The sequence below is a fragment of the Rhinopithecus bieti genome, unplaced genomic scaffold (genome assembly GCF_001698545.2).
Source record: "Rhinopithecus bieti isolate Rb0 unplaced genomic scaffold, ASM169854v2 scaffold_27022, whole genome shotgun sequence".
NCBI lineage: Eukaryota > Metazoa > Chordata > Mammalia > Primates > Cercopithecidae > Rhinopithecus > Rhinopithecus bieti.
Genome location: NW_016812251.1, coordinates 288,065 through 295,962, shown reverse-complemented (window position 1 = coordinate 295,962; position 7,898 = coordinate 288,065). Strand labels below are relative to the sequence as shown.

At 47.5% G+C, this 7,898-nt stretch overlaps 1 protein-coding gene across 10 annotated transcripts in view; it reads right to left on the bottom strand.

The window, feature by feature from the left end:
- Positions 1-5,776: 5,776 nt before the first annotated feature.
- CELF6 (CUGBP Elav-like family member 6) overlaps positions 5,777-7,898 on the bottom strand; it is a 36,058-nt gene continuing 33,936 nt past the window's right edge. For all 10 annotated transcript variants that reach the window (XM_017895782.1, XM_017895783.1, XM_017895786.1 and 7 more), the window contains one exon: positions 5,777-7,388. The gene's annotated coding sequence lies outside the window, so the exon portion shown is untranslated. The remainder of the gene's footprint in view (positions 7,389-7,898) is intronic.

The window sequence follows — 7,898 nt, the reverse complement described above, 5'->3', positions numbered from 1 at the left end:
TTCGAGTCATGTATCCATCAAAGTGGAGATTTCCAGCATGCACTGGAAAAAAAAAAAAAAAAAAAGCTTGGATGTTGGAGTATGTTGACCCCTTCTTGAGATTTTCAATAAGGTCCTCCAGTTTGACTTTCCTCCATGCTGGCAGAATCAGAACAGTATACAGCTTTGTTTAAAGTTGACATTTCTGCCTTTTTTTTTTTTTTTCTTTTTTGAGACAGAGTCTCTCTCTGTCACCCAGGCTGGAGTGCAATGGCGTGATCTTGACTCACTGCAACCTCCGCCTCCTGGGATTAAGCGATTCTCCTGCCTCAGCCTCCTGAGTAGCTGGGATTACAGGCACACGCCACCACGCCTGGCTAATTTTGTATTTTAGTAGAGACAGGGTTTCACCATGTTGGTCAGACTGGTCTCAAACTCCTGACCTCAGGTGATCCGCCCACCTTGGCCTCCCAAAGTGATGGGATTACAGGCATGAGCCACGCACCCCACTGCCTTTTCTGCTTTTGACCAGCAATCCAGGGTGCTAAAGCTCATATAATCATGCATCTCATAGACTATAACAGCCAAATCCTTTGCCCCAAACTAAAGAAAGAACAAAGGCCTAGAGGTGGAAAATCCAGTAGGAGATATTGGAGTGAGTTTAGGGTCTGGGAAGTTCCAAAAAAAAAAGGGAGAATTCTGATCCTCCAAGCTATACCTGAATGCTTCCCTTTCCACACCCCCAAATTAAATAAGATGTATTTGGCTTGGAATTCAGACAGTGTTGGGGGTTCTGGTGCCTGGGGACTCTGGCTGTGAATCCTGTGGGAGAGAATGGGATGTATTGGGCACGCACTTCATGCACCTTCTTGGATTCCCTAAGCCACCTCCTTCTTTCTCTGTCTTGGTTGGCACCCTGCCTGTGCTAAGTAGCCCTTCTACTTCCACATCTATAGTAGAAATGCCACGCAGCAGACCATGGGAGCTGACTTCCCAACAGCCACCCAGGGAGCAAATGATGCAACTGAGAAGTGCAGGGGAGTTAGCTCCTTGTGGGGTATAATCTTGGCCAACAGAAAACAGGAGAAAAGAGGGGAACAGAAGCATCAATTCCTTCTTAAATCTCCCTTTGGTGAACTGCCCCAAGGTGCCATTTCTCCTTGCAAACACCATGTGCTTGGCAAACAAGCCCGACAAGGGACCTTCTCTCTCCTAATGGCTCATATGAAGTGGCGGCCAGCACAGTACTGCATCATCTTGCATTGCCTTCGTTTCTTCTCCCTTTCACCATCCTGGACTTCCACCTCCCTGCAAATTGTCAGCACTTGCCTCAGTCTGCTTTCTAGAGTACTTGGGTTAAGATACGGAGACAAAATCAAAGCCCCCATCTCTACACTAAGTCCCAACAGTGGGGTAACATAAAGGTCCTGAGGACGTAGCTGAGTTTTCCTACTCAAATGCAGGGAATCCAGCCCAGACTGCTGGCTTCCTCTCGGGAATCCAGTGTCAGGTCACTGGGTCAGGCCATCTTGGGACTACTCCCCAGGAGGCTGAGGCTCATTCCACAGGCTTTCTTTTTACTCTCTTGCATTTTCTGCTGAGCGCCTAAGATACCCCGTGGGAAAAGCCAGACCCAGGCTTGTGGCCTGTTCTGTCTTCTGAGTTTCTGTTCTTTTAGGCAACTAGAGGGCAGGAGGCCAGAGTCTGGAAGTTCAAAGTCCCCTCTACAGATGGTCAGCTAAAGGCTTTGGTCAGCCCAGGGTTCTAGAGGGCAGAGGTTGCCATAATAGCTGTGTCTGGAGTTGGGGCTAGGGAGAAAAGGTGTGGCCCTCTGCCCCTTCTTAGTTTGCACTTGGCACAGACTTGGCCACCTCTTTGCAGATCCCAGCTGGCTCAGGCTGCAGGCTGGAAGGGCAGCAGAATGGCCCACATTGGTTCTTAGCTCCCTGAACTCATGCGGTTTCTTCCAAATAATACAGGGCTGTGTAACATAATTGTGCAAATATACTAGCCATGAATGAGGCCCAGAGGCCAGAAGCAGCCTGTGAGTCCCTGCTGGGTTTGGCTATGTCATGATGGGGGCAAGTGCAATCAGGACAGTGGTTGCTCAAAGATTACAGCCCAAGCTGGAAAGGATCAAGTGAGATTCTGTGAACTCCACATCACAGCACCCTCCTTTGGAAGGTATTATATGCATGTTCTGCTCCACTGAGGCCGGGGTGAGCCCCCAGGTCTGGTCAGAGGACATAGCAGAACCAGAGCTGCTTCAAGGTCAGAGATCACCAGTCCTATCTCAGACCAGAGGACTTTTCTCCCTACATCCAAGACACCCAGGTTGCATCCAGGAAGAGAAATTAATTATAGGGGCTCTACTGGAGGCTGAAGACTCTGCCCAGAGCCCCCAAGTTCTAGAGGTTCTCAGAGGGCCCCCAAAATTCAGTGTCAACTGATAGACTCCCCTGAGCAGTCTTTCAACAATGTGGGCTCAAGGAAATAATGGGCCACGGCCAGAGTTGGAGGAGTAGAGCAAGCTGCAGGTTGCTGGCCCAAGAGTACTTGACTGGTTGCTTCCATCCTGTCCTATGCATCTCCTTGGGGCTTGAGGTCTAGAAGCCGGTACTGCTAAGGGATTTTGACTATCTGGCCAAGACCAAGGTCACTGGAGCGTGAGTTGGCCAAGTGTTGAATGGGTAATCTCTCTTTGGGGGTAGTGAGCAGATTAAGGTTGATTTACCACCTTGGACAGGCCATTATGGAAACCATGAAGCTGAGGGGTAGGGGAATGGCCAAAGTGTCACCTGGTGTTAAGATACAGAAACCACATGAGCTAGATTGAGACTCACGGAGCAGGACGTTATCAAGGATCCCTCATGATGGTTACCACAAATCACAGAATCCTCACAACTGACAAACAAGGATCTGGGAATGCTTAATCTCTACGGCAACCTTTAAACCCAAAACTGGCTGGGCATGGTGGCTCACACCTGTAATCCCAGCACTTTGAGAGGTCAAGGGAGGTGTTATCACTTGAGGCCAGGAGTTCAAGACCAGCCTGAACAACATGGCGACACCCCATCTCTACTAAAAATATAAAAATTAGCCAGGTGTGGTGGTGGGCACCTGTAATCCCAGCTACTCAGGAGGCTGAGGCATGAGAATCACTTGAACCCAGGAGGTAGAGGTTGTAGTGAGCTGAGATCGCACCACTGCACTCCAGCCTGGGTGACAGAGGAAGACTGTCTCAATAAATAACCCAAAACCATGTCAAAAGGGAAGTGGGATGCTTCAGTTCCAAAGGTCCATCCTCTCAGGGATGTGCATAAAGAACAATGGACAAAGGAGACATTTCCCAGTGGAAAGGACCAAAAACAATAGGTTTTGTTGACCAAGAAATTCACTCCACTGTCCAGAAGGATGTGTTATATGCTGTAGATTAGCGACCATTGTATTCTCCTCTCCCCTATTCCAAATGGAAGGTTTTAAAATAACTGTTATAGCAAGGTGCAGTGACATGCACCTATAGTCCCAGCTAGTCAGAAGGCCGAGGTGAGAGGATCACTTGAGCCTAGTAGTTCAAATCTAGCCTGGGCAACATAGCAAGACTCCATCTTAATTTAAAAAAAGAATTAAAAATTATTCAGTTGTGTGTATCTGTAGTCCCAGCTTCTCAGGAGGCTGAAGCAGGAGAATTGCTTGAGCCCAGCAGTTCAGGTCCAGCCTGGACAACATTAGCAAGACCCCATCTCTTTAAAACATATTGTTATCCTCTTTCTCTCCATTATTTTACATTGGTTATAGGACAAGTATGGGGTAGCTAAGTTTATCTTTTATCCATAGATGGCAAAATCTTAAGAAGTCATATCCAGACCTGAGCAAGAATTGTCCATCACCAAGGGACCCTGGACTGAGGACTCAATAAAGCAACTGGATGTGATTCTGTTTTATCTCCCATTGGGAAATAGGTGAATGTGGTTTTTGTTGGGTCTGTGATTATTGCATTGTCAGGCAGACACATTTTTGAAATTGTATGTGTGTCAACAAAAGTATAGGTGGATGCAATAAAGGGTGGGATGTAGTGGATGCATATTATCTGCCCATCATCTCTTCCTTCTGGACCCATTTCTCCCCCTCCACACAGTCCTGATGAAAGTTGTCAATTATGGTGGCCTACTCTTCCATCCTAGTGGTGGGCATGTGTCCAAAGCTGGCCAAAGTCCTCCCTGGGATTTTAGAACTAGAACTAATGAGGCCAACATATGGAAGGAAGCGGAGCCAAGAGATGGAGGCATCATCCTTTGAACCCCTAGATCCAGCCATGCTTCAAGGCAGATACATCCTTTGATTTACAAGTTATGTAAACCAATTAATTCCAATTGGCCTAAACATGTTTGAGTTGGGTTTTTGACACTTGCAACTGAGAAGGTCCAGACTAATACATGCACACAGAGAGACACAAACACCATATTGTTCAAACTCATCAGACATTATATAAGTCTTCCATGACCTTACTGGGGTCAGCAAACTTTTTGTCTAAAGGACAAGATAGATATTTTAGGCTGTGTGGGCTATATATGGTCTCTGTTTCACTTTCTTGTTTCGTTTTGACGACCCTTCAAAAATGTAAAAAAAATTTCTTAGTTTGGTAGTTCATATAAAAATAGGCCACAGACCAGATTTGGCCCACAAGCCATCGTTTGCCAACCCCTGATCTAGACCATGTCAACCCTGAAGCTTTGGAACCACACAGTCTGCCAGTCCCTCGCCCATACTCTAGAGTATGAAGCAAGATACTTTAAATATCATTTTGGTTCAAGTGTCTTGACATGACTCAGTAATGGTAAGGTTCAGGGTAGCGTTAGGAATGGGAAAAGGGTCTTATCTTGTGCCCATTATCTGCCACGCAACAGGTACTGAATAAATGGTAATTACTATTATTTCTTGGTAATAAAGATAATTTTTCAAAATGATGGAGCTGTTGAAATGGCTTTGTCCAAATGTCTCAGTTCATCCTTGAAGACTTTTCCCCTTTTTTTTTTTTTTTTTTTTTTTTTTTTGTTGTTGTTGTTGTTGTTTTGAGACGGAGTCTCGCTCTGTCGCCCAGGCTGGAGTGCAGTGGCCGGATCTCAGCTCACTGCAAGCTCCGCCTCCCGGGTTTACGCCATTCTCCTGCCTCAGCCTCCGGAGTAGCTGGGACTACAGGCGCCCGCCACCTCGCCCGGCTAGTTTTTTGTATTTTAGTAGAGACGGGGTTTCACCGTGTTAGCCAGGATGGTCTCGATCTCCTGACCTTGTGATCCGCCCATCTCGGCCTCCCAAAGTGCTGGGATTACAGGTTTGAGCCACCACGCCCGGCCTGACTTTTCCCCTTCTTAATCTCCTTCAGAAAGTATTTCACAGACCTCCCCTACCAATAAAGTCTGAATTAGGTACTCTCCTTGTTAGCACAGACCTTCTATGGCCCTCCATTGTAACTGGATTATTTGTCTCTCTTTCCCCTTAACTCTGAGTACTTGGAACATGCCTGAGCCCCAACACGTAGCATAGTGCTTAGCACCTAGCCTGAGAGGACTCTGTGCCTCCATGTGAATATCAGTTTGAGGGTGCAGGTACTGTGTGTCTCTGTTTGTGTCCAGGATGGTCACTCTAGGTGTCAGCATTGTGCTGGTGTACATATACCCTCTGGTTCTTCTCTCAGTTGGAAAATATTTGTGGATGTCCATCACACCTTACCTGGTAATATTACTGCCAGATCTATGTTTCATTCCCATTCCCTCCAAAAATGAGTCGAAGACAGAAGAACAGGTGGGAACAAGTTTTCTTAGAAACTGTTATGAAGGAGGAGTCCTCCAACCCCACCCCCACATCTTTTACTATCTGACATGTTATCAGATCAGAGGCCTTCAGCCTCAGCAACATCTGGGGATTAGAGTGACCCCACACAGCTGGGGCCTCAGACTAAGCTGATCCATGTCTGTGGGGTGGAGGGGAAATCCTCCTGGGAAAAATATGTGCAAGGCCCTACAGGCCCAGGAAAGGCTGACCAAGGCAAGGTGAGTCATGGTGTTCTAAGCTGAATCTTTTGCCCATCTCACAGAAGCAGGCAGGAAGCACCACCATTGATCAGCTTTATATGGCACCCACTGTATACAACAGACAGACAAAGACAGACAGACAGAGCACACACCACTTCTAAGCTCAACACTGCTCACCAACTAGAAGCACCTCGGTTAAGCACATGTGAGACACTCTTGCATAGGAAAGATGTACTTTTTAAAGGAATGAAGAAGTATTTTGGCAAAACATCTACTTCCCTCTCAGGTCCGGGGTAAAGAGGGACCTCTAATTCTGAAGCTTCTACATGTTGAAAAATTTCCCCTTCTCAATGGCAGTATATACAGTAGCAAACCTTCCAAGTCTGTTGTCACAGCCCTCTACAGATATCCTGAATCTACTTTACAGGTGGGCAAACTTAGACTAAGAGACAGAAGGTAGCCTGGAGCAAGGGGACATTGGGACTGGTTCAAGGGGAAGGGAAACAAGAGGTGTCTCAGCTCAGCCAAAGGCAGGGCCTCTGTCTACCTGGATTGGCAAGGGAAAGGCTCAGGTGGCCAGAACTCCCTCTTTCTTCCTGCCTGGGGAAGCAGTGGTTCCACAGGAAAGGCAGTCCCACTCTTGCTGGCTAGGGGGCCTCCTGGGATGGCAAAGGCCAGGGTGGACCTGAGCTCCGCCTGGGGCCTCTTCCGGGATGCACTCTGAGTTTGAGGATTGTGGATTGCGGGTTCACTGCTTCCATAACTTTCTCATTACCTGCATATGAGCCTAGACCTCAAATCCTTAATTATTTTTAAAAGGGCAGGGTCGGGGAGTGGCTTCAGAGGGAATGAGACACAGAACAATCTTTCTACAGCCTCCCTCTGCCTAGGCTGGGGCTGTCAAGGGTCTCCTTCACCCTGTCTCCTAGGGATATTTAAAGGCAGCTTTTATGAGACTCTATACTGTCTTTTTTTTGTTGTTTGTCTTTTTTTGTTTGTTTCTTTGTTTTAATTTATATAGATATATATATTCTTAAAAAAGCAATAGTCCTTTGGTCCCTAAACTCTAAGGAATGATATGATTTTGAAAGAAGTGAATCCGGGCTTCCCTTGCGGAGAAGCCCTTGGCACCCCCAACGCCCTCTGCTGGTTCCCCTGGACAGTCACTCTTCACCAGCCCTAGTTGCTCTGCCAGCCTGCGCTCTATGCTGCAGGCACAGAACAACGCACTTGATAAAAACAATCCTTAGAGTGGCCTTAGCCCCAGGCACCAGCCTTGGGTCGGATCCACCTCCGTCTGTCCGCAGCTGCTCCTTTGGGAAGGGCTGCTCAAGCGTTTCTGTGCTTTTCCTCTCCTTTCTTCTCACTCTTCCGTTTCTGTTGTTGTGTATTAATTGATAAAGAGAGAGAGAAGAAAAAAGGCAAAAATCACCTTGGACGGCAAGACCAGAAGAGCAGCTTGCCCCCATCAGTGACATCTCGGATGAGTGGCTGGACCTCTCTTCCTGAAGAGCAGGGCTGCAGCAGGACCCAGGCAGCAGCCCAGTCCACTGAAGCCAGACTTGAGTCCTGAGCAAAAGACCCCAACCCCACATCCCCTCCAGAAGGCTCCTGGGGTAGCTCAAAGTGAGGCAGGGCCATGTGGGCCTTCTGAGACAGAAAATCTCTAAAAGTTGCAGGCAGCATCCTATGGACCCATGACCTTGCCAAAAATGTAAAAGAACTTGGCCCATCTCTCTCTCCATCACCCACCAGGCCCTGCAGATTCTACCTCTGAAGCATGTTTGCTTCTCTTCCTCCATCTCCATGTTCACTGCCATTATCTCAGCCCTTACTTCTAGTCCTTTCTCTGCTTAAGCTCCTCAATGGTTCTTTCTCATCTTCAGG